Below are 25,790 nucleotides of genomic sequence, written 5' to 3' on the forward strand. Positions count from 1 at the left end.
ACTTGTTAACTCTTTGAGGCTGGAGTAGTTTGAAAGATGGCAGATGTCGTTTTTGTCAGTTGTGGGCTAAGATCATAGGGCTGTGGCTGTTGATCACCAGCTTTAATATAATAACAAATCAAGTGAAAAAGGAGCAGGTGGGCACTGATCTCAAGGAAGGGACTGATACGAAATAAGTGTGCTGATGGACCCCTATGTGTAAAAACAGAGCCTTATTGTGAAAAGTGGTTGAGTCTATTCACGCTACAGTAACAGGGCCATGAACAGATCTTGGTTGTGTTTAAGCCTTTGTTCTTAGTTTTGCATCACTGCAGGTTATTGATTGTATAATTATTATTCGTGAATCTGTGAACGAATGAATCAGTTCAGGAAGGGATAAGTGGATTAAGAAATAGAAAGTTATGCCTGGATCAGTGATGGCTATTGGTGAAAGTGAATGAATCAATAACATTAAGTAAGCATTCTATGTAACTCTGTGGTCAGTTCTGCGTAGAGAATCAATCAATATGCTTTGTAGATATTAAGTAGTAGGAGAAGTTAGGAAAAGACAGTGTGGTTTTTCCTGGGCTTTTGTGGTTCATGGATATGGATTGTATTTTTTTTTTTTTTTTGGATTGTGTTATTTCAAGTGAATCAGTGGATGAATAAAGAAAGAATTGTACATCTGAAATAGGAAGAGACCTGCTCCTGGAACAATTAGTAGAATGGAATAAAATAAGTATTAATATTAATACAATCTTGAAGTAAAATGAACAGGTTTAATTTGTAGTCCTCTTTCACATGGAATGTATTAGTATCTGTGGTCAAGAGACAATGTTTTGAGTTCTGGTACAATGTTTTTTCTTTTCTTTTTTTAAGTAAGAAAAGAAAAGGTGTTTGCCTCAGTCAATAGTCTATAAAGTAACCATAACTTAGAGGCTTCCTTGGTGTCTCAGATGGTGAAGAATCCGCCTGCAATGCGGGAGACCTTGGTTCAATCCCTGGGTCAGGAAGATCCCCTAGAGAAGGGAATGGCTACATACTCCAGTATTCTTGCATGGAGAATCCCATGGACAGAGGAGCCTGGCGGGCTACAGTGGATAGATTGCAAAGAGTCCGACGAGACTGAGAGACTTGACTTTACTAACCACATACTTAAGAGATGGATATTTGTAATCATTCAGTTAAGTCGCTCAGTCGTGTCCGTCACTTTGCGACCCCATGGACTGCAGCACACCAGGCTTCCCTGTCCATCACCTACAGATCTTAATCTGGGGCTTGGTGGTGGACTTAATAATGTTTATTATATTATTCATAACTAAAAATTCAATACTGGATTAGTAAAAAATTGCATTTGAGCCAAAGTTTATTGTTATCTAGTTCTGCCTGACTAACAATCATTAGGAAAAAAAACCCCAAATCTATTCTAAATCAGGTTTTTTCCTCCCCAGAGTGAACACAGGACAGCTGATTTAATCACTTAATAAAGAATTTTTATCGTGAGCAAGCAGCATAAAGTCTAATATAAGTAAGTCCCTTGGTTCACATTCTTTGTTTGAATAGTCTATTCATGAGTGTTAGCTGAAGAATTCCAAAGTAATAATTATGTACTACACACATGAAATATATAAAACACCTCCAGTGTGGACCAGTGATGGGGATGTGCCACAATCCCCAAGTTGTGTTTGAGCTAAATCAGCACTACTGAGGTCACTTTAGAAGATAGCAGTGATTTAATTTAGTATTATCTTCTCTTTTCTACCACGGTTGCTTTCACCATTTGCATGTGGGTAGAGGGGCTGACAACTTTGCGGACAGTCTAGAGATGATTGCTGATGGTAGTTTCATGATGTTTTCATGGAACCATCTTTGACGTATGAATGAATTAAATCAGAGAGGGCCACATAGGAAGGAGTGCTGCATGTGGGTTTGATAGAAAGCAGGGATTTTTGATCCATCCACATGTGTAGCTTTGACTTCCATTACAGAAGAAATGTTGTTTTATTAGCTCTATAGGGCAAGAGCCTAAAGTTTAAGAATCTGATTTTTGGAATTTTGTGATTGTGTTTCGTGTGTGTGTGTGTGTCTCAGAAAATTAATCAATAAATGAAAAGAAATTTCCTAGCAGGGATCAGTGGTGCATCTCATGGGGTTTCTCAGACAAGAACTGTGATTAAGCCCATCTGCAACTCTGAGGTTCATGACAGAGAGTCATCTCATTATTCTCTTTGCGGGAAATGAACCTACAACACCTTCTTCTCAGGCTTTTTGGTTGAGGGTGTGACTAGCTTTATTAAAATAAATTTAGCCTATGAATTAAAAATATGTCAGTGATTGCAGAATAAGAGATATATGCATCCAACTTTGTAAGGTATGTAATGAAACATTGGTAATTCTGAAAACAGTTTTTTTAGATCCTTAATAGTCAAGGCTCTTGTCATTTTTGTAAGGAGCAGATGGTCATTTGCACACAAAACTGAATGTTTTTGTTTTGTGTGGAGGCATGTTGCCAATCAATCATTTTACTAAGGAAAGAGAAATACATTTGCATAAATAGTTGATTGAATAAACTGGGTAATTGGGAGGGAGAGCATGGAACAATGATGAGACTGTTTTATTCGACCACATTTGTGTTTAATTCAGTCTTTTTATGCAGTTTTATGTTGCATACAAACAAGCATTAAAAGAACCAGTTTGCTATTGTTTTGGCTAATGACTTGAAGACAAATGTAAATATTATTTAAGTTCCTTATCCAGTGTGTGGGGGTCACAGATATTGAAGTATAACTATAAGTAATCAAATGTATACATCTGTATCTCTGTCACTTTTTCAAAAAGTCAGCCAATAGTGCATCAGTGGAAGGCATGCAATTTGATGGAAAGATCCTAATTCATCATGTTTTACACAGCTGTTGTCCATGGGAGAATAAAACATTCTAGGCTTTTCCAATGGTGCACATAGACTTTTGTAAATAATAGTGTTTCAGTTCTGTTTTGATGGTTATTTAAACTTTTTGGAAAAATAAAGGGATGGTCTTATTATTCCATGAGTAATTAAATATAGGAATTAGTGAGTGAATTAATAAATGTATTAAGTAGAGTCAAGCTTGGACCATTGGTGAGATTGTGCCATGGGTTGCCTCTACCATGGATCCAGTTCCACACAGTTAAAGTTCAGTGAAAAAGATGATCTTGGCCCTTCATGGGTAATATGTAGAGAGACACATTCTTAATAGTTATAGTTATTTTTCTGGTGTTTACTGCTAGATTCAGTAGTATCCATCATATTTTATAAAATATAAGATTGCACAAGTTAATATATATAAAGTAGAGCTCTTTCCAAATGTTGAAAATAGGATGCAAATCAAGGATTGTGGTTACCTAATTATTGATCATTTTGATGTTGTAGATTGATAATTGATAATTACATATTGTACAATATGTACAATAACTACATATTGATAATTATGGATTGATTCTTTTTAAAATTTGCTCTTAACTGCCCAGAGCAAACATTCTGCCAGATTTGATTATTCACTCATGGCGAAGATCTTGACTTTTACCTCTTAGATAAAGAAAGAAGAGATCAATATAAGTAATAAAATTCATGTTCTGTTTGGGGCCTTGGTCATGGGTATCCACTGAGACATTTTGAAGGAATAAATGGCTACATACATGAACAATTCTAAGGTGGACATGCATTGGTGAATGATTAAAATATGTTAGGAATTTGAGTTATGATTAATCCATTTCAGCATGACTGAATTTATTAGGACAAAAGGATGAAAAGCATTTCACTCATTTTCTGAAAAATTTCAGTTCAGTTCAGTCCTTCAGTTGTGTCTAACTCTTTGCGATCCCATGGACTGCATAATGCCAGGCTTCCCTGTCCATCACCATCTCCCCAGCTTGCTCAAACTCATGTTCATTGAGTTGGTGATGCCACCCAACCATCTCATCCTCTGTTGTCCCCTTCTCCTCCTGCCTTCAATCTTTACCAGAATAAGGGTCTTTTCCAATGAATCAGCTCTGCGCATCAGGTGGCGAAAGTATTGGAGTTTCAGCTTCAGCATCAGTCCTTCCAATGAATATTCTGGACTGATATCCTTTAGGATTGACTGGTATGATCTTGCTGTCCAAGGGGCTTTCAGGTCTTAGTGTTCCACTTAATTTTTCTAACTCAAAGTTAAATTTAAAATTTTTTTCAATTTTAATTTTCATACCACAGGGGATAGAAACACTGTTTTGATATTGTTAAAGACTATGAACCCATCAAGGAGGGGAATATACAAAAATGGAAAATTTTGCCTTTTTCTTAATCATGGTAGAAAATGAAAGTTCATTGTCCTATCTTTCAAATACGGATGCAAGTCTAAGCATGGACCAATGGCTAATATGGAACTGATACAATACAAGAAATGGATTAATTCATATTTTCAATGCTGGGCTGCATTGCACAAGAAGCTATTTCTCTAGCTCTGTGGGAAGTGAACTTTCACAGACATATTTGTATCTTCAAGCATGTTGGTTTTATTTTCCTAATTCATGAACATTATATTATCATCAGTGAATCAATGAATATGTCAAGAACAACATATCAAACAAAGGCACAGAATACCACGTCTGGATCGATGATGAGTATGCGTGGGGCATCTGAATACTATTTTGATTAAACCCAGTTTGTAACTCTGAGGTCCATTGTGTCTTTGGGAAATGTGCTTACAAAGGAAGTCAGAAATATTCAAGGATTGTGTTCTTGACCTTTTGTTGTTCATGAATATGGATGGTATTATTATAAGTAAATTGATGCATGGATAAATAAAGTAGAAATAAAGAGGAGAGCTACCCCTTATCCAGCTATGAAAGGAGCTTATGAACCAAGAATTATTGTTAACACATTTCTGAAAAGTTGAGTTCAGTAAGACAGACTAAGGGTGCTCCTCCTTTGAGAAAGTATAGATAGATATATGTGAATATCAGTGTTTATTGTTGGTGGTGAGTTTCTGGTCATATGTCTTATTTTAAAAATATTCATATCATTTATAATAATAATACTTAATGTAATAAATATGATCAATAGTAATATAGCAAATATAGCATGAAATATTTTGATAAATAGTAGTTTAATATAATCAATAGTTAAAAATAAGATACAAATGATTAGATAGTTATTGAAACATGGAGAATGTTTCAGCATGAGATTTATGAATGCAAAATTATGAATCCTCTTGTGTTCACTGTTCAAGTAAATGCATGTTGATGATTTTTGTGGTAAGCAGATGGATAGATTTAGTGTCTCTCAGTATGTTTGTTAAGTGTCTTTAGGCTTCACCAATATTGGTGCCTTTATTACCAGTGAGTCAAAGCATAATTTCATATCTGTATTATTTAAAAGAGTAAAAACTATGGGCCAGTGAGGAACATATGTAATATGGGAAGGAGCCCAATTAATCTTGTTTTACTTCCTGGAAGTCCACTTAAATAAAAAGATCCAAGCCCCTGCTTCTTCAGGGAAGGATAATATGCACCCTATTCTCTAAACACATCTTGCTATTAACTTTTAAATTCAAATAGTCAAAGATAAAAATTTAGTTTCTTAGTAACACTATGTGGCCAGTGCCTGCCATTTTTAAAAATTGGAGTATAGTTGATTTATGAGGGCTTCCCTGATAGCTCAGTTGATAAAGAATCTGTCTGCAATGCAGGAGACCCCGGTTTGACTCCTTGGTTGGGAAGATCCCCTGGAGAAGGAAAAGGCGACCCCTGCGAGAATTCTGGCCTGAGAATTTCATGGACTGTATAGTCCTTGGGGTCTCAAAGAGTTGGACACGACTGAGCGACTTTCGCTTATAGTTGATTTACAATGCTGTGTTAGTTTCAAGTGTATAGCAAAGTAAATCAGTTATACATGTACATATTTCAGGTTTGTAAGATTCTTGTCCTATACAGGTGATTAAATAATACTGAGTAGAATTCCCTATGCTATATAGTATGTGTTTGTTAGTTATCTCTTTTATATATAGTAGTATGCATAATGGGCAGTGCTAATAGAGAATATTTCCATTGTTGAAGAAAATGTCATCAGTGAGGAAACTTGAAACACTTTGAATAACATTTAGTGTTGAGTAGTAGATGACTCTATCTGTATGTATTTTTTTTTTAATTTTTTTATTTTTTGTATTTTATTTTTTAAAAAAGGTCTAGGTAGTTAAATTATGTTTAGAGCTATTTGGTGTTGTTTAATCACTCAGTTGTGTCCAACTCTTTGTTGTGTCCAACACCAGGCTCCGCTATGCATGGGATTTTCCATCCATTTATTAGAGCTATTTAATAAATAAATAAATTAATAATTTATTTATAAATTAAAATATTTAATTTATAATAATTAGTGTATGGTATAGTCAGATTATTTTTTTGGAACAAGAATTTAAATTCATCAAAATTTCCCCCATTAAAATGTTATCTGGCCTTTTTGTTTTGATAAGGATATATAGGCAAATTTTAATAATATAGTTCATATATGGGGTGCTGGATTAAAAGGTCTTCATAAAAAGATGTTAAAAGTCTTCACCAGTTTATTTCACACTAAAAAGTAGGTCAATAGATGAAAAGGATACCTCTGTTGGATTGACAGGTGAAAATGTGGCAGATACCAATGTTTCTGATTAATCTAGTAATGTAGAACTAACTTCTATTTTAAAAACCCAAATTTACACTTTTCGTTCTTTAAAACAATCTGCTTTTTCTTTCTGATTGAACATTCCACATTGAATTCAGTTATTGTCCAATGATGGGGATCTTGGCTATTACTTCTGTGAGTAAAGAGCAATGTAAGTAACGAAGTTTCTTTTCTTGGTTTGTGTGGTTTATTCAAGTGTGGTCACTGAAGTAGCTCAAAAGAATAAAAGGCTGTATGCATAAAACCAAATATAAGAACACCAAGTGTGGCCGTAGTGAGAATGTGTTATGGCCCAAGGAGTAGAATGAACACATTTCAGTACCTCTGAGATTCATCTTAAAAAGAGATGGAAGGCATTGAATTAAATTTTTCAAAACTGTTGTCTATTCGATATTATTTCTGCACCACAGTTGGTTTAGTATTTCAATATTATTAGAGACCCAGACTGTTAACTGTTTAGAGGAGGCTCTTAGAAGGGGCAACTTATTGTGTGTGTTCTAGATGTAGGGTACCATTGTGGTTTTTGGATGGCTCATTACATCATGCTTAAAATTGAGTGAATTAAATTTGTATGGCCTAATTATGGCTAATTTTTTGTGATGGTCCTGATATGAAACAAGGTTACACTCGTATCTAGCCTGTAAACTGTCAGAAATCAGCCTAGAGGCAATGATTAGAGTTACATCTTGTGACTGTTCTGGGATCCTGTTCTGGGAGTTTGTGACTCATGGGATAATGGAGGTATAAATTAGCAAAGACAAAGAGTACTAAGACTGGACCAGTCATGAGATGGGAGGGTGTCTGGATCAAACATTTTGATTAAAGTGATATCTAACTCTGCGGTCCATCATTTACAAGTGGCCTTCTTTTCTTTTTTTTTTTCCCTTTATGGAAACGAGTATTCAGCAGAAGTTCAGAATATTCAGATATCTGGATCACAGACATCTTCTGGAGATAGATTGATTTTTACGAGTAAATCAATGTATGAGTAAATGAAGAAATGTAAAGATGGGTAAATATAAAGAAAGCATGGACCAGTTACGTGAGTATGTAGCAAACATGGATTATTATTATACATTACTGGGGCACTGAATGGAGAAGGACATGAGATTTCTTGCCTGGAGAACCCCAGGGACAGAGGAGCCTGGTGGGCCGCCGTCCATGGGCTCACAGAGAGTCGGACACGACTGAGTCACCAAGCACAGTGCAGCACACAGCACTGAATTTTAGTGAGATATATTCATAAAGGCTGTTGCTCTTTTTTCAAAGGAGTATGTATGCAGATGAATTTAAGATTCAGTAGTATTGCTTGGTGTAGGTGTTTTGCTAGTTGGCTGTTTAGAGAAGAGAAAAATTACAAATAAATGCTGATTGAGTAATTATTTAATTGATACAAGAATGAACATAGCTCATCTTCAGAATGTACCTCATGAAAATGGTTATTGTTAATCCAACTCTTTTCACTGAGTTTTATTAAAAACAACAAAACCACCTCGTCTTTAAATTTCTGTAGGTATTGAAATAGACATATGGAGATAATAAATACTATTTAAGTTTCTTATCTAATGTTAGTTAGTTCCTAGATATTGATGTGTTCTTACATATAAATAGATGAAGTCCTAATCACAGTCAATAGTTTAAAAGGAGGCAAATGTGGCTCAGTAAGAAAGAATAATGACTCATCTTTATGTATACCCCTAATTCTCTGTTCCTAGTTTAGATATGAACATGTAGGCAGGTACATGAAGATCATTTCTATTTTGGGTTGTTTCTATTCTGGATTTCCATCATTTTCTTTGTGTGTTTATATATTTGAACATATGGTCACATATTCCATGAATAATTCCATACCTGAATAAATACAGCAATGAACAATTGAATTAATGTGTGAGTAGAGTCAAGCATAGACTTTGGTGAGAATATGCCATGAATGATAAATTCTAAATTCAGCCATTTCACTGCAAATTGAGTCCATTAAAAGGATTATCTAGGCTTTTACTTAGGTGGGTAGGGGTCTGTAGACAGGTATGAGCAGTAGTAATAGTTTTTATTTTTGAGTAATGAACTCAACTGTGCTCATTGTAGGATTTGAAAGTATTAGTTAAACCAAGTAATAAAAACGAGTGCTCTTCTTGGGTCAAAGATGAAAGTGAGACTTGAGTCGACTTCATGATTAACCTAGGATCACACAGCTAATATCCTTTATATCAGTCTACATCTGGACAGTTCCTTCTTCTGAACATTGGCATTTGACCCCACAGAATGAAGACTATGGCTGCTTCAGTCTTCTCTGAGGAAGATCTTGGCTCTTACCTTTGTGGGTAAGGATCCTAATGACAAATATAATAGTAATAGTCAAAAGATCTTGTCATAAGATTTTGGAGTGAATTTTTCATCAGAGTTTATCAAATTAAAGAGCCCGCATACAGACCTTGGTCATATCTAAGGATCTGGTTCTTGGATTTTTTTCTATTCATGGACATTGATGTTATTTCTGTTGGTGGATCAGTGAATGGATCAATAAATAAAGGTATAAATGAAGTAAAAGATTACTTACCCTGGATCGGTGATGAGTACCCTGGGGTGTCTGAAGTCAAGGACTTTGATTAAACCCTGTTACTCTGAGGTCCAGTGTAAAAAGATTCATTCCTCTTTGTTATCTCTATAGGAAATGAGCTTGCTCAAGGATTTAAAAATATTCAAGAGTTTGTTCTTGTGTTTGGGCTTCTTAGTATTGTATTTTCAGTAAATCAATGTATGAATAAATCAAGAAAGTATAAGTGAATAAGGACAAAATGGTTTATTCCTGGTTCAAATATGACAGAGTGTAATATAATATATGTAATATAAAAATCATTATTAATACATTTCTGAAGTACTGGATTCCAGTAAAATAAATTGACTAAAGCTTACCATTTTGGGTAAAGAACATTTGCATAAGTGGATGTAAGAGCTCATGCTATTTTTCTGGGCTGGTTTGTTGGTTTTTGTTTTATTAAGAGAAGGGCAAAGCTTTTACGTAATTATTGATTAACTACCTACCTACCTGAGAGAAGGCTTTATACATGGATCTATGTTAAGAATATGTCACATGACCAATTATGATCAATCCAATGATCTTTGATACTTTTTAATTTAAAAAAATTATCTAATCTTTTTCCTGTGCCTTATGAGCTTATGGACAGGCATTAATACTGTCCTGAATCTTTTTTGTCACAAATATTAATGTTACTATTATAAATGTATCAAGTAATAAGTTAATATTTTAATCAGTTACTTGAAAGTAATGCATGGTCCAATGAAGACCATTTGTTATGAAACAAGGAGAGTGATTAATCCACTTCTAAAAATTGCTATCTAGATAAAGGAACTAGAGCTAGGTTCTTAAGTTTTGGAATGGTCAATATATTTAGAGAGTATTTCTCTTCCTGGTTGTTGGTGTAGTTTCTTTAAAAAATGTAAGATAAAATGGCTCTATGTGTAGTTATATATATTCATATATATATATGAAGGTAGAAGAGGCATGGAGAATCTCTGAGAATGTGCTTGAATCTAAGGTTGAGATTACCTGAATTCTTTCCACCCAAGTTTCATTTGGAAAGGTGTTATAGGTTAGACTGTAAAGAATCTGCCTGCAATGCAGGAGACCTGGGTTCAATCCCTGCATCGGGAAGGTCCCCTGGAAAAGGAAATGGCAACCCACTCCAGTAGTCTTGTCTGGAGAATTCCATGGACAGAGGAGCCTGGTGGGCTACAGTCCACGGGATTGTGACACGGCTGAGCGACAGAACAACTATAGCTCCTATCTGACTGAATAGAGGACGTGCAAACAGACATGTGTAATAGTCACAGTTCTTATTCTTTTGTCTGATGTTGGTTTCAGAGATATTCATTATATTAATTAATTTTAATACTTGGTTCAATCAATCAATCAATCATTATGTCATTCAGAGCTTTAATAAACAATAAGTACTAGCATTTATTCCTCATCACTTGTTGACTTGAATTCAACTAAAAAAATCCGAATCTAGGTTCCCTTATTTGTCTACCTGTCTGTCTTATCTGTCTATTTTAATATTTGCTTTGTACTCTACAGAATGGATGCTCATGATTCAATTAAGGACTGTAGAAACTTACGTAAGTAACAGTCAAAGTAATTGCTTCTGGTTTGATGGTTTGTCATGGGTGTTAACTCTATTATTGGAAGGGATAAATGGCTACAAGTACAAATTAAATGAATGGAGGTCTTATGTAAGCCAATTCAGTACATCTGTGGTCAATTAAGGAGAAAAAAGGAAGGCCATTTTATTTATTTTCAGAGCTAATTACTCAATTAATTAATGTACAGTGTATTATCAATTTTAATTTGAGTCACAGTTGATTTAAGCCTTCCTCTATAAAGACGTAGTTTTGTCACATAAATCTATCTGTGCTTGAAAATCAAAAGAGCTGTTAAACGATCACTCAAGGACAGGGATCTGAAACAGTGTCTGTTTAGTTCATTTCAGCTGCTCAGGCGTGTCTGACTCTGCGACCCCATGAATCCCAGCACGCCAGGCCTCCCTGTCCATCACCAGCTCCCAGAGTTTACTCAAACTCATGTCCATCAAGTCGGTGATGCCATCCAGCCATCTCATCCTCTGTTGTCCCCTTCTCCTCCTGCCCCCAATCCCTCCCAGCATCAGGGTCTTTTCCACTGAGTCAACTCTTCTTGTGAGGTGGCCAAAGTATTGTAGTTTCAGCTTCAGCATCAGTCCTTTCAATGAACACCGAGGACTGATGTCCTTTAGGATGAACTGGTTGCATCTCCTTGCAGTCCAAGGGACTCTCAAGAGTCTTCTCCAACACCACCATTCAAAAGCATCAATTCTTTGGCGTTTGGCTTTCCTCACATTCCAACTCTCACATCTGTACATGACCACTGGAAAAACCATAGCCTTGACTAGACAGACCTTTGTTGGCAAAGTAATTTCTCTGCTTTTTAATGTGCTATCTAGGTTGGTCATAACTTTCCTTTCAAGGAGTAAGCATCTTTTAATTTCATGGCTGCAATCACCATCTGCAGTGATTTTGTAGCCCCCCAAAATAAAGTCTGACACTATTTCCACTGTCTCCCCATCTATTTCCCATGAAGTGACGGGACCAGATGCCATGATCTTAGTTTTCTGAACATCGAGCCTTAAGCCAACTTTTTCACTCTCCTCTTTCACTTTCAGCAAGAGGCTTTTTAGTTCCTCTTCACTTTCTGCCATATGGGGTGGTATCATCTGCATATCTGAGGTTATTGGTATTTCTTCTAGCAATCTTGATTCCAGCTTGTGCTTCTTCCAGCCCAGCGTTTCTCATGATGTACTCTGCATATAAGTTAAATAAGCAGGGTGACAATATACAGCCTTGACGTATTCCTTTTCCTATCTGGAACCAGTCTGTTGGTCCATGTCCAGTTCTCACTGTTGCTTCCTGACCTGCATACAGGTTTCTCAAGAGGCAGGTCAGGTGGCCTGGTATGCCCATCTCTTTCAAAATTTTCCAGTTTATTGTGATCGACACAGTCAAAGGCTTTGGCATAGTCAATAAAGCAGAAATAGATGTTGTTCTGGAACTCTCTTGCTTTTTTGATGATCCAGCAGATGTTGACAGTTTGATCTCTGGTTCCTCTGCCTTTTCTAAAACCAGCTTGAACATCTGGAAGTTCACGGTTCACATATTGCTGAAGCCTGGCTTGGAGAATTTTGAGCATTACTTTACTAGCGTGTGAGATGAGTGCAGTTGTGCGTGTGTGTGTGTGTGTGTGTGTGGTGGGCTAAAGTTCATGGGATCGCAAAGAATCAGACACAAGTGAGCGGCTGAGCATGTAAGGCTAAAGATAATATTAATAAATAAACAGTAAGTTAATTAAAAAATAAATGGTTCAAGGACATTTCCTCTAGCTAGATGTTATAGATAATATAAATAATGGCCAGTATTTGTTCTGCATTAGTAGAGTGTTCAGTGTGGTTTGTTTTCTTAGGAAAGAGTTATATATTAACCCTGGTAATATATAGCATAATCACTGAATAGTGAAATGTAGATCCAAAGATTAATAGAGAAAGCATCTCAATCATGTTATCATCTACTCTGCTTTCTGTGTTTTGGAATGGACCTATTCCAACTGATTTAAGCATATGCCTTGGTCAACAGTCTCTAAATTTGCCTATACGTGGAAACCAACATAATAGTGTTCTTATTTTACTTTTGGTGGTTTGTTTAGTTTATTCTTTGAAATATTAAAAAATGTATTCTGGGTAAAAAAATACTAACCATGGTCTAGTGATTAAATTGGAAATGTATGAAACCCTGGGTTGATTAATCTATCTTTAGAATAATGAGGGTGATTAATGAAAGAAGTATACTCAATTAAGCAGTGATTGTAAAGAAAAACGAGGAAGCTACTGAAGGCTCTTGTCCCTGAGCTTTTGTGACTCAGATATTTATTTAATTATGATTAGTAAAGTAATGAACTAATCACTAAACAGAAGTAGATGGGAGGAAGAAAAAGAGGTCCAAACCTGGATCAATGATGATGTCTGATGGCGTGTGAATTATATATGGTGAGTACTTTGTGACTGGAAGTCACAGTTTCAACACAAAACAAAATCTATCTCCTCTGTTGCCAATTATTCTATGGATCAGTGTTAGGAGTAAATAACAATATTATAATTTTAATTTTGGATTCATGAATTTCTATATTATTAATATAAATTGATCAATGATAGAACCAATAAACAAAATATAACTAAAAACAAGAATGAAGCCTTATCAACTGTAGTGTATTTCATGGGGCCAGAAATACTATTAATCTAAATTAGAGAAACTGATGCACATAAAGAAACATATGGACCAAAGGTGTTAGCTCTTTGTCTAAGGATCATATCATTATATTTCTATTTATGCTTATAGATATGTAAACCATGGAAAATGTATATACCTTTGTGACTGAGTAAATGAAGTGAAGAAAATAAGAACCAATATACAGAAAGTCTCAATTATTTTCTATCACCTCCTCTGCTTTTTACTCCTCAGAATGGATGCCTATTAGCAGATTTCAGCATCGCCCATGGTCATGTGCTCTATAGACCAAGGTGAGTAATGCAGTAAGCAAATTTGTGTCTTTGAAAGCTTTTTTCTCTTTCTGTATTCACTGTATTATGAAAAGTTTGCCATATAATTAGCATTAGTAATAATGAGTTAATTGATGAACTTATACAGATGAGAATAAAGTTGATTAGTCAGTATTTGCTGCATTGAAGATGATTATTGAAATAAATATATTCCATGAGCCTAAAGATAGTATAGGCACAAGTTAGTCATATTGAAGGATTTGTCCTTTGGTTTTTTGATTCATAGATGCTTATTTTATTATTATTAATGAAGTAATAAAGTGATCAGTAAACAAAGGTAGATCAGAATAAAGGAGAAGGGTCTGATGGTTGGACCAGTGATGATGACTGATGGCATATGAGTCGTATACAATGAATACTGTGTGTCTGAAACTCTGAGGTCCAGCGAAAGAAATCTAGTTCATTTCCTTAGTTGGGAGTGTCCCTATAGACAGATGTCATGAATATGTATTGACCTTGTTTTATTATTCATGGTTCATGAAGTTTTTAAAAAAAATTATTATAACAATATTACTGACAGAATCAAAAAGTATATAAATGAATAAAAATGAATGAATGACTAAAGATGGGTTAATATTGTTCTTTACTTAAGTGTGTAGTAAAGAGAAATGACATTAATATGAATTCAAATGGATAACTGGTGGATCAAGTGTATTATGCATTTTTGAGTAAGGACGATATAGACATTGATAAGTTGTAGCCTATTATTGATCTGAGTCTGTTGATCTGAGTTTGTTTTGTTAAGGGAAACACAATTAAATATTACCATAAGTTAATAAATACCTAAATGACTATGTACATGAATTGTAGAAAGTAGGGCTCAATGGATAGACTGTCTCAAATTTTTATGACTGGAGTCTGCTTGGTAGTATGCAGAAATGATGTCCAGCTGATTTCAACTTTTGCTGTGATCAAGATTGTCCTATTGCCTTTGGATTAGAAGGAGAAAAAGGCAAATGACGGTCAAGTTTGTCACCTTAGATTGGGTCATTTGTTTAAATCTATTCCTTGAATTATTTGAAGTATTAAATAAAGAAGTTATGGCCAATGATGAATATGCTATGAAACATATTTTTAAATTACTATCGTGCCCTATTGACATTGGTTAATGAAAGATCATCAGTTCATGTGTGAAATAATTCTATAGCTAGATATTGGAGATATTCAGGGATCTTATTCTTGGATGGTGTGACTTTTGTGTTCATTTTATTATTACTAATGAATTAATGATTGATTTTATACAAATGTAGAAATGAATGAAGAAAAAGAGAGTCAGCATGAAGCAATGAAGACAATTGATGCCACGTGAATTATAGATGGTGAACAATATGTGTGTATGGAACTCTGAGGTCCAACGCAAAACATAATTAATCAGATCCCTTTGTTGGAAATGATCTTGTAGAGACAGATACTAGAAATATACAGAGATCGTATTCTTACCCTGAGTTCTTTGATTAAATTTATTATTGTTAATGGATCAATAATGTAACTATTAAAGGAGTATAAATAAATAGATGAAGGACCATTAGAGAAGTACTAAAGGAATAGATAAAAGAGAGTGAGGCATTGTCTAACTGTGAAGATATGTGGTGAGGCAAGAGTTATTATTAATAGAAATTGAAAACACTGATGCCTCTTCGGTATCAATTGATCAAGGATCACCAAGAGTCAGTTTTATTTTCTGAAAATTAGAGTCAGTTTTATTTTCTATGTCAATCTTAAATTTGAGGTTATTCCTTTTGTTAAGAAAAAATTAAAGTATGAAAAATTAGTGACTACCAAGGTGCTTTAAATAAATAAAATATGGAATGGAAAATCAGTTCAGACAAGGTCTCATTTTTATTGAATCATCTACTCTGCTTTGTATTTCTCAGAATGGACCAGTTGAGCTGACTGAAAAGTTCTTTCACGGACATGCTCTCTAGTTGCCTCCATGTCTTTGGTGTATAGAGGCCCATGTGAGTAGTTAAGTTCATGTCTTCATTTGATAGCTTTTTAAAAAGTATATTTATTGGCCAGTGATAAATATGAGATTATTCCCAAGCATTTTTTAAATTAAAATTTAGAGTAGAGTAAGAATAATTAATGAAACAGATCATGTGATAAATGATTCTAAGGACAGATGTAGAGTATTCAAGTTTCTTATTCTTTGGTTTTGTATGTATGTATAATTGTAGGGTTTTAAAAACTATTATCTATGAATAAGGAATTAACGTACAGAAGAGTGAACAAAAGGAGGCTGAAATGTGGATCGATGATGACCGTTGGTGGAGTATGAGTCACGGACGATGACAACTTCATTCTGGAATCTGAGGTCTACTAAAGAGACATACAGTCTATTGCCTCTTTTTGAAATGATCCTAAAGGCTGATTTTAGGAATCTAAATGGACTGTTTTCTTAGATTATTTTCATGTATTTTGATTCTTCTTATAAGTGGATAATTAATTAAGAATCAATGTATAAATATTAAAAAGTAAAGGTTAACAGCGTGAGATATATGGTGAGGCAATAAAAACTACTAAAATGTATTGAGGGTACTGAATTCCATTAAGAAAAACAAGTGGTTTGAGTGCCTTAACTTCTTTGACTCATGTTAATAGAGATGTTCTTATTCTGGGTCCATAGCCAGTTCAATATTACTCATTTTTTAAAAAGGAAATTTGTAAGTATTGTCCCAAATTAGTATATTAGTAATTGGTAGGCTAAATGTAAGGCAGAGTGCACAGAATAATGGATTTAATGTCTCGATTTTGTTACATGTTGTGCTTTGTCCTTCTCAGAAAGAGGACGCAGAACTCAGAAGTTCATGGTGGCATCACTATAGGAGCGTCAAGCCCTCTGTGAGTAGTAATTAAAGCTTGTGCTTGGTTTGGGTGATGTGTTGAGGGTTTCCCTGTAATAATTTAAACTGTATTAAGTATAAGGAAAGAGACCAACTCCGGTCCAGCAATTCAAATGGAAATGTATGAAACAGAATGTTGTTTAACCTGTTTTTACAATAGTGGCTAATGAAAGAGCTATATTCAATTAGGCAATGATTCTAAAGAAGAATGATGCTGAGGCTCTTGTCTTTTTGTTTCTGTGATTCATGTATATTTATTTAATTTTAATTAGTATATTGATGAATTAATGTATACAGAAATGTAGAGGAGAATGAGAGAACGAAACCTAACTTCAGGTCAATGTGGCATAAGAGTCACATGCCACATGTCTGGAAGTCTGGGGTCCAACACACAAAAATCTAAACTGTTTCCTTTCTCATCAGTGAGCCTGTAGATTAACGTTTGGAATATATAATTATATTCTTCTTGTAATTTTGAATTCATAGATTTCTATATTATTAATATAAATGAATCAATGACAGAACTAATAAATGAAATGCAGATAAATAATGGTGATACTGATGCCTTGTCCACCCATGAATGTACGTGGTGAGGCAAGAAATAATATAAACTGAGAAAACTGATGCATGTTGAGAAATAAATGGACCAGTGATGTTACCCCCGTTTCTAAGGATCTTGCAGACAATGACATTGATAAGTAGTTCCCAGTTTGATAAGCCTGGGTCTGTCTCAAGTAGAGAATGTCAACTTTGTAATGTTATAAATTTATATATAGATAAAATGTACATATGTTTAGAAGAGTTAATAGTTACCTGAGTAAATGAAAAAAATGAATGATTACAACAAAGACTGAGGGAGAAAAGATTTAGATTTTTCATTATTTACTTTTCCTTGTGCCTCCCAGAATCAATGCACTCAAGCGGATATATGAATTTTCCATGGTTTCCTTTGTGTATTGAGAGCCTAGAGAAGAATGTGAGTAAAGGTTCAAGTTCTTGTATTTAATGAGCTTTTGTAAAATATAATTCAAAGCACCAATCATGGAAAATGTCCATGAGAATGACGAAGCGGGCTCAGATCTGGACCAGTGATGACCGTTGGTGGAGTATGAGTCAGGGACGGTGACCACTTTGTGTCTGAAACTCTGAGGTCCAGTCAAAACCTGCTGCCTCTATCTGAAGGGGTCTTATGAAAAGATGTTAGAGTCGTTTTTCTAAGGATCACATTATTACCTTTATATGTAAACTTATATATAAGTATAAATTATGAAAAATAATACTCTCATAACTGTGTAAACAAAATGAAGAAAACAAAGACCAATTCAGAGAAAGTCTCAATTTTGTTTTCGTCTTGTCTGCTCTGTACTCCTTAGAATGGACGCACACCAATGGGTTGAAGTATCTTCCATGGTCTTGGGCTCTATAGACTGATGTGAGTAATACAATAATTAATATTTATGTCTTTGAGAACTTTTTTCTCATGTATTCACTGTATTATAAAAGTGTGAAACTTTTTATAATACAGTGAATAATAATAATATTGGTCAACTAATGAATCAATCAATGGGCTTATGCCGATAAGAATGAGGAAATAGAGGCCCATACATGGACCCATGATGATGACTGGTGGCGTATGAGTCATGGGTGGTGAATACTATGTGCCTGAAACTCTGAGGTCCAAAAAAAGTGAAAATGAAAGTCACTCAGTTGTGTCCAACTCTTTGCGACCCCATAAACTGTACAGTCCGTGGTATTCTCCAGGCCAGAATACTGGTGTGGGTAGCCTTTCCCTTCTCTTCGGGATCTTCCCAACCCAGGGATTGAACTCAGGTCTCCCATACTTCAGGCAGATTCTTTACCAGCTGAGCCACAAGGGAAGCCCGAGGGCCAATAAAAACAAAATATAATCTGTTGCTTCTATTTGGCATACTATTACAGACAAATATTAGTAAAACAAAAGAATAATTTTCTTGGCTTGTGTTTATCAATTTTTTATCTTACTATGAAAAATAGCCCAAAGAAAAAATCAATGTACAAGTGTAAATAAGTTACAATGAAGATGTTGAATTATATTCACTCTTAATATATGTGGTGAGTCAATAAAAACTCTTAATATTGATTGATAATACTGAAGTTCATTAAGTTCATGCCCTTGACCTCTGTGGCTGAGAATGATACAGACAGTAAATAACAGTAATTGTTTTTATTCTTGGTCTGTGTCAAGCTTGACCTTGTTTTGTTTATTAAGAATGAATTAATAAATATGATCCCAATGTACTATATTCCTAAGCAACTATGTGAAAATTAAAATTAGTATAGTGTCCTTCAATTTTGTTATCATCTGCTCTGATTTGTATTCCTCAGAATGGATGCACCTGAATTGATTAAGCATCTGACTGTGATCAGGACCTCCGCTGGTTTTCCTGTGTATAAATACATGTGGGTCATGTAAGTAATGGTCAAATTCTGTCGGTGTGAGTGTTTGTTTATTCACTGTGATAATAAAAATAGCATTAAACGTATTCAAAGAAGAGTAGCCATGGTTTATAGATGAATACAGAAGTGACATGAGATATTATGTTGCTTAATTGGTGTTGATATCAATGAAGATGATCAATGAAATAAGTATATTCCATGTGGCAAATGCCTGTATAGATAGGTATTAGAGATACTGAGGATCTTTTCCTTGAGTATTTGTGATTCACAGATATTTATTTTACTATTATTAGTGAACTGATGAATTGATCAGTAAATATATATGAGAATGAAGAAAGAGTTCCATAGTTGGACCAATGATGAAGACTAGTGGAGTATGAGTCACATATACGATGAGTACTCATGTGTCTGAAACTCTGAGGTCCAACATGAAGAAATCTAGCCCAGTCCCTGTATTGAGTCTACTGATTCTATTGACATATGTCAGGAATATTTTCAATACAAAGATACTCTTCTTGGTCTTTGTGTCTGTGAGTTTTTACAAAATCTTACTCTAAAAGAATAAATGGCAGAATAAATAAACAAATGATTAAGTAAAGATGAAGAGGCTGAAATATTGTTCATTCTTGGAATATATAGTCATGAAAAGAATACTAATAAAATTGAAGTTGATATTAGATGGATCAAGTGTATTATATCTTTATCCAAGGATGATGCAGACAATGATAAGTAATAGTTTCTACTCTGAGTCAGGTACAACTTTGATGCTTCATTTGTTTCAAGTGAAAAATAAAGAAATATTACCATTAATCAGTAAATACCTAAATGACTCTTTGTTGGAAAAAGTGGAGAGAATGTCTCCATTTTTTATCATCTTCTCTGCTTGGTACTTTCCAGAATGGATCCTACAAGCTGATCTCAGCTTCTGCTCTGATAGGATCATCATGTTGCCTCTGTCAGGAGGGCAACAAAGGTGAGTAAAAGTTAAAGTTCTTGTCTTTGTTTATTTGTTTAAGGATTTAACAGTAATAATAAAAAATAATAAATATAATGAAAATAGACTATGTCCAAATCATTTGAAACATTGTATCACTTAACTGATAATGAAATACTATGTTGAAATACTGTAATGAAATACTATCATTATCAATGAAATAGTTTAATTTCGTTGATACAGAAGTAGAAATGAATGAAGGAAAAGAGACTCAAACATAGACCCATGATGTCAACTGGTGGCAAATGAATTATAGACAATGAGTACTATGTGTCTGTTACTCCCAACACAAAAGATAGTTAGTTGAATCTCTGTTTTGGAAATGATCTGGTAGATGAATATTAGAAATATATTAAGAATCACATTCTTATTTTGATATCCTAGATTAAGATTTACTATTACTAATGGACTGATGGTAGAATAAAATAGAAGTGAATAGATAAAGAGGAATGCCCAACTCATCTGCCAATACAGAAGGCGTAAGAGACACCATTTCGATACCTTGATCAGAAGGATCACACCTGCAGGAGGGCATGGCAATGCACTACAGTACTCTTCCCTGGAGAATCCTATGGACAGAATAGTCTGGCAGGGGATGATCCATAGGGTGGCAAAGAGCTGCAAAGACTTGGACACAAATGAAGTGACCTTGTATGCACCCACACTATTGACATTTTTCATTTTATTTAAAAACATGGATAGTTTGTCAAATTACTTCATGAATTAAAGAATGGACAGATGAAAATTAAAATTACTAATAAATAGCTACCAGCAAATAAAGTCAGAGAAGACCAAATGTGGATATATGCTGAAGATACGCAGTGTGGCAAGTTTTATGAAGTCTTCGAATTCAATATAATTTTCTAAAAGTTTGAGGCTTTTACATTCTATTTCACAGCTACTTATTATTCCAGATTAGGTTTGCACCACAGTTTATAAACATTCCTTTGTTGAAAAAAATCTAAGCTATTAATTTAGTGAAGCAACCTGCAGGAAAATGTAAAACATTTACAGTGTTTGAATGTGGAGTGGATAGTGGGTCCATGGTGGTTCTTTTTTACATCTTTAAAGAATGTAGAATTTAAATGAGAAAGAGTCAAGCAGGAACCTATGATGTGAATGGAATGCTTTCTGAATGTGTCTTGTGATTAATTCATTTCTGCATCATTGAAGTTCATTTCAAAAGGAGATTTGATATTATTATCCATGGGAATAAGTCTTTAGTTAGATTTCTGTAATTTTCAAGAATCTAATTCTGGGGTTTAGATAGATCCTGGGGACTTGTTACAGTAGTCTATGAGAATAAATTAAAGAATCAATAGGTAGATGGATAGATAGAAATTTTTGTTCAAATAGTCCTGAAGTGCAGCATTACATTAAGAAACCAGTAGATCAAGGGTGTTACCTCTCTGTTCAGTTAATGTACAGCACTGTTCTCACACTTGATCAGAATCACCCAAAGGGCTTGTTAGATGACAGATTGCTGGTCCCAGTGTCAGCATTTCTGACTCAATACAATTAGTGTGGGTTCCACTAATCTGCCTTCCTAATATGTTCCCAAGTTCTGCTAATTCTGCCTATCAGGAAGTAATGTTTCTAGAGTAGTGGTCTTGCTGTATGTTAGTGTGGCTCAGGTGGGAAAGAGTCCACCTACAGGAGACACAGGAGATGTGGGTTCGATCCCTGGGTTGGGAAGATCCCCTGGAGTAGGAAAGGGCAACCACTCCAGTATTCTTGCCTGGAAAATCCCATGGACAAGGGTGCCTGGCGGGCTACTGTCAGTGGGGTTGCAAAGAGTCAGATATGACTGAGGATGCATGCATGGTGAAAATGTCTCATTCTTTTAACATCATTTTTACAGACCACTAAATGGGTACACCTGGACTGAAAAGACCAAGATCTCTAGGCTGCCAGTATGTTTAAGAAATGAGTATATGACTACATAGATGAAGAAAATCGAATAAGGACAGATCTGTATGAATGATGAGAAATGAAAATTTATGATTAATTTGATTATGATAAATTTGATCATTTGGGATGATTTTAAAAACAGTTTGAGTCCCTGTCATCCATTTTTATAGCTCTTTAAATTTTTGTTTTAGGTTTTCCCTAAATATTCCTTAGTTGATAGCAATGTAAGATATTTTCATCATGAGGAAGAGCACATTGGAGATGTAAGTATAATACTAGTCAATAGTTTAGTTCTGATATTGGGTTCATGGGCTTCCTCGGTGGCTCAGCGGTAGAGAATCTCTCTGCTGTGCAGGAGACGCAGGAAATGTGGGTTCGATCCCTGGGTAAGGAAGATCCCCTGGAAGAGGGCATGGCAGCCCACTCCAGTATTCTTGCCTGGAGAATCCCATGGGCAGAGGAGCCTAGCGGGCTATAGTCCATAGGGTCACAAAGAGTCAGACATGCACAAAGTGTTCACACTATGAAAAAGAGGCCCACCATGGACCAATGATGGGAATGGAATGCATTTTGAAATATTTTTTATGATCAAAACATCTACAAACTACTGAGGTCCATGACAAAAAAATTATGTTTACATCTGTGGAAAGGGGTAGACTTCAGTAATGTTCAGGGATTGTATTCTCAGTCTTTGGTGCTTAATGAATTTGGATTTTATTATCTTAAATAATTAAATGGAAGAATAAATAAATATGTCAGTGTATAAAATGAAAAGGGTGAAGCATATCCAAATATGAAAATATGTGGTGAGGCATGAATTACTATTAATATAACTTCTACCCTCATTAAGGAGGTTCTCATTAAGTAATAAATGGGTCAGGAGGTTGCAGTTGGGGGAAGAATGATAGAGGCAGGGAAACATGTTATTCCGTTCTTGCTTTGAGTCTGAGTTTGAGTTCAAGTAGTTTACTTTAGAAAAAAAGAAATAAATCACTATAAACTAATAAATACATAAATGGCTGAGAAAATGCCATGAGAAAAGCATGTATTAATGGGATGAATGTCTCAAGATTTTCTTATCTGCATTCCTTATACTCAGAATGAACTGAACTGACGTAAGCCTTCTGCCATGGCAGTGAATTCTGTATTAGCAAAGAGACAAATGTGAGTAATAGGCCAAGCTCTTACCCTGGTGGGGCTGTCTTGTTTAAGAATATTCACTGTTTTGTTAAAAACATGCATTAAGTATAATCTAAGAAGTTAGCTGTGGCCCATCATGGAATTCATATGTCACACATGGTTCTTAATGAGTAGGTGCAAACCTAGACTGATTAATGGAAGAGAGAATTGCTGAGGGAAATTATTGTATGTACAGATGTTAAGAATACTTGAGGCTCTTGTTTTTAAGGTTTTGTGCTTCATGTAAATTTTTTTATTAATATTACTCAATTAAAAATTAAAAATCAACAAGTGTGCAAATGAATGAGGAGAAAGAGGGCAAATCGTGGACCAACAAAGGACAGCTGGTAGGGTGTGAATCAGGGGTGATGGGTGACCTGTATCTGGCACTGAGTTGTACTACATAGAAAGAGATCTAGTCTATTGTCTCTGGTGGATGTGATCCCGAGGCAGGCTAGGAGTGCTAGTCCCAGAACTTAGTCCTGGACAAAGTTCTTGGACCTTAGTGGTTCATGAATTTTGATGGCATTATTATTACAAAAAAAATCAATAACAAATCCATTCAATTACTTGAGTAAATACAGATGAAGAGAGTAAAGTTTTGTTCAATTATGGGAGACGAGACAAGAAATACTATTAATTTAATTTGGAAGTATGAGTATTTTTTAAGAAGTAATTGGATCCAAGGGTATTACCTCTTTAGCTAGCTATCTCATGCATAGGCAGAGATAATATATAGTCACTGCTAATGCTCTGTGCCAGTAGTGAGTTCAGAGTTGTTCTTTCTTTAGGACGTGAGGCAGAATTATTAAGATCAATTAGTATATATTTAAATGACTAAGGAAATGAAATGTGGAAGCAGTGATCATTGGACATAAGGCCTGAATTATTTTATCATCTGCTATGCTTTGTACTCCTCAGGGTGGGTTCTCAATGCTGTTCAAGTTTCCCATGATTCCTGTGATCAGAAAACTTATGGCTGCATCTATGTGTGGGAACCAGTGTAAGTAATAGTTAAATTTCTTGTTGAGGTAGCTAATGGTATTCACTGTTTAAAGACTTGGAACTTCTCTGGCAGTCTAGTGGTTGAAATTCCATGGTTCCGCTGCAAGGGATATGGGTTCAGTCCCTTTTGAGGGAACTATGATCCCACATGCTATGCAGCCAAAAAAAAATCTATGAAATATAATGATGGAAGGCCAACCATAGCCTGACAATGAAGGTGGTGTTGGTATGAAGCATGATGTTGATTAATTGGTATATTAAACATTGAGTCTGTTAGGAGACATATGTTAGGAATTTTCCAGAAACTACTTAGGTCTTCGTGATTTACACAAATTAATTTTGTTATTTGTGAATGACTGTATTAAACAAAAAATGAAGACTAAGGGTAAAATCTGGACCAATGATGATGACTGGCGCATATGAGTCATGTATAGTGAATACTACGTGTCAGGAGCTCTGAGGTCCAACACAGAAAGAATCTGGTAGAAAACGTTGCTTTAGACATTTCTCCCATATGTGCAAGGATCTGTTTTTCGACTTGTGGTCACAGATTTTAAAAATATTTTTGTAATAGAATCAATAGGAGAGTAAAGCTAATATCTGATTGATTAAGAGAAAAATAATAAATATTACTATAAATTAATAAATACCTAAATTACTATGTATATGAATGATAGAAAGTATGGATTAATGGTTAGAATGTCTCAGTCTTTTTTATCACTTTCTATGCTTGCTACTCTTCAGAACAGACACTGGAGTGGACCTCAGCTCCTGCCACAATGAAGATCATCGTAATGTCTCTGTCAGGAAAGAGGCCAAGGTGGGTCATGATCAAAAGTCTTGTCTTCGTTTGAGTCTTCATTTAAGCGTGTGTTTGGTATTATTAAAAATTTTTAAATTAAAAAGTTAGCTATTATCAATGATAAATACCTATGAAACATGTTGATTAACTGATAGCATGTAACATTGATATTGCGGAGAAGGCAATGGCAACCCACTCCAGTACTCTCGCCTGGAAAATCCCATGGATGGAGGAGCCTGGTAGGCTGCAGTCCATGGGGTCGCTAAGAATCAGACATGACTGAGCGACTTCACGTTCACTTTTCCTTTCATGCATTGGAGAAGGAAATGGCAGGCAACCCACTCCAGTGTTCTTGCCTGGAGAATCCCAGGGACGGGGGAGCCTGGTGGGCTGCCGTCTATGGGGTCGCAGAGTTAGGCACGACTGAAGTGACTTGGCAACATTGATACTGAATAACAGAAGAGATATGGTCCATGTGGGAAATGATTATATAGACAGACTGTAGAATCTTACCCTTTGCTTTTTCATAATGAATTATTTTTTCCTTATTATGAAAAAATTAATAATTTAATAATTATTAATAATTTGATCAGTAAAAATATAGATACCCATGAAGAAAACAAGACCCAAACATTAGAAATGAACCACATAACAGTCATGATGACTGGTGGCATATGAGTTGTAGATGATGAAAAGAAGTACCTGAAACACTGAAATCCAACTCCCAAAATAATGTGTTCAAACTTTAATTTGGAAAGGATCTTATAGACAACTGTCAGAAATACACAAATGTCATGTTCTT

The 25,790-nt window shown here is 35.0% G+C and overlaps 1 long non-coding RNA gene, 10 other non-coding genes and 3 pseudogenes across 42 annotated transcripts in view; all 14 read left to right on the forward strand.

Moving 5' to 3' along the window:
* The window catches only part of LOC122707049, a 95,572-nt gene that overhangs the window by 42,873 nt on the left and 26,909 nt on the right, over window positions 1-25,790 (forward strand). For 18 of the 32 annotated variants that reach the window (XR_006344590.1, XR_006344589.1, XR_006344582.1 and 15 more), the window contains exons 1-13: window positions 5,775-8,979; window positions 10,755-10,795; window positions 13,721-13,779; window positions 15,069-15,776; window positions 16,600-16,659; window positions 17,567-17,637; window positions 18,035-18,093; window positions 19,026-19,109; window positions 19,995-20,070; window positions 22,194-22,265; window positions 23,102-23,166; window positions 24,103-24,184; window positions 24,931-25,006. This is a non-coding gene — a long non-coding RNA (uncharacterized LOC122707049). Of the gene's footprint in view, window positions 1-1,430; window positions 1,508-4,082; window positions 4,101-5,774; window positions 8,980-10,754; window positions 10,796-13,720; window positions 13,780-15,068; window positions 15,777-15,993; window positions 16,133-16,599; window positions 16,660-17,566; window positions 17,638-18,034; window positions 18,094-19,025; window positions 19,110-19,994; window positions 20,071-21,952; window positions 22,266-23,101; window positions 23,167-24,102; window positions 24,185-24,930; window positions 25,007-25,790 lie in introns of those variants that run through there. The other 14 variants (XR_006344578.1, XR_006344573.1, XR_006344580.1 and 11 more) reach the window with 14 other exon arrangements.
* LOC122707240 lies at window positions 4,604-4,678 on the forward strand. The gene has a single exon (XR_006344758.1). It is a non-coding gene; the product is annotated as a small nucleolar RNA SNORD113/SNORD114 family (small nucleolar RNA).
* LOC122707251 lies at window positions 7,433-7,506 on the forward strand. Its single transcript, XR_006344768.1, has one exon. It is a non-coding gene; the product is annotated as a small nucleolar RNA SNORD113/SNORD114 family (small nucleolar RNA).
* Window positions 9,218-9,290, forward strand: LOC122707244. The gene has a single exon (XR_006344761.1). It is a non-coding gene; the product is annotated as a small nucleolar RNA SNORD113/SNORD114 family (small nucleolar RNA).
* Window positions 13,208-13,282, forward strand: LOC122707237. Its single transcript, XR_006344756.1, has one exon. It is a non-coding gene; the product is annotated as a small nucleolar RNA SNORD113/SNORD114 family (small nucleolar RNA).
* On the forward strand, window positions 14,129-14,203 carry LOC122707225. Its single transcript, XR_006344745.1, has one exon. It is a non-coding gene; the product is annotated as a small nucleolar RNA SNORD113/SNORD114 family (small nucleolar RNA).
* On the forward strand, window positions 15,097-15,173 carry LOC122707241 (annotated as a pseudogene).
* LOC122707238 lies at window positions 16,066-16,138 on the forward strand. The gene has a single exon (XR_006344757.1). It is a non-coding gene; the product is annotated as a small nucleolar RNA SNORD113/SNORD114 family (small nucleolar RNA).
* Window positions 17,743-17,817, forward strand: LOC122707228. Its single transcript, XR_006344748.1, has one exon. It is a non-coding gene; the product is annotated as a small nucleolar RNA SNORD113/SNORD114 family (small nucleolar RNA).
* Window positions 18,268-18,342, forward strand: LOC122707223. Its single transcript, XR_006344743.1, has one exon. It is a non-coding gene; the product is annotated as a small nucleolar RNA SNORD113/SNORD114 family (small nucleolar RNA).
* Window positions 19,447-19,524, forward strand: LOC122707231 (annotated as a pseudogene).
* LOC122707253 lies at window positions 20,310-20,369 on the forward strand (annotated as a pseudogene).
* On the forward strand, window positions 24,580-24,653 carry LOC122707232. Its single transcript, XR_006344751.1, has one exon. It is a non-coding gene; the product is annotated as a small nucleolar RNA SNORD113/SNORD114 family (small nucleolar RNA).
* Window positions 25,636-25,709, forward strand: LOC122707245. The gene has a single exon (XR_006344762.1). It is a non-coding gene; the product is annotated as a small nucleolar RNA SNORD113/SNORD114 family (small nucleolar RNA).

This window comes from Cervus elaphus, chromosome 13 (assembly GCF_910594005.1).
Source record: "Cervus elaphus chromosome 13, mCerEla1.1, whole genome shotgun sequence".
Taxonomy (NCBI): Eukaryota; Metazoa; Chordata; class Mammalia; order Artiodactyla; family Cervidae; genus Cervus; species Cervus elaphus.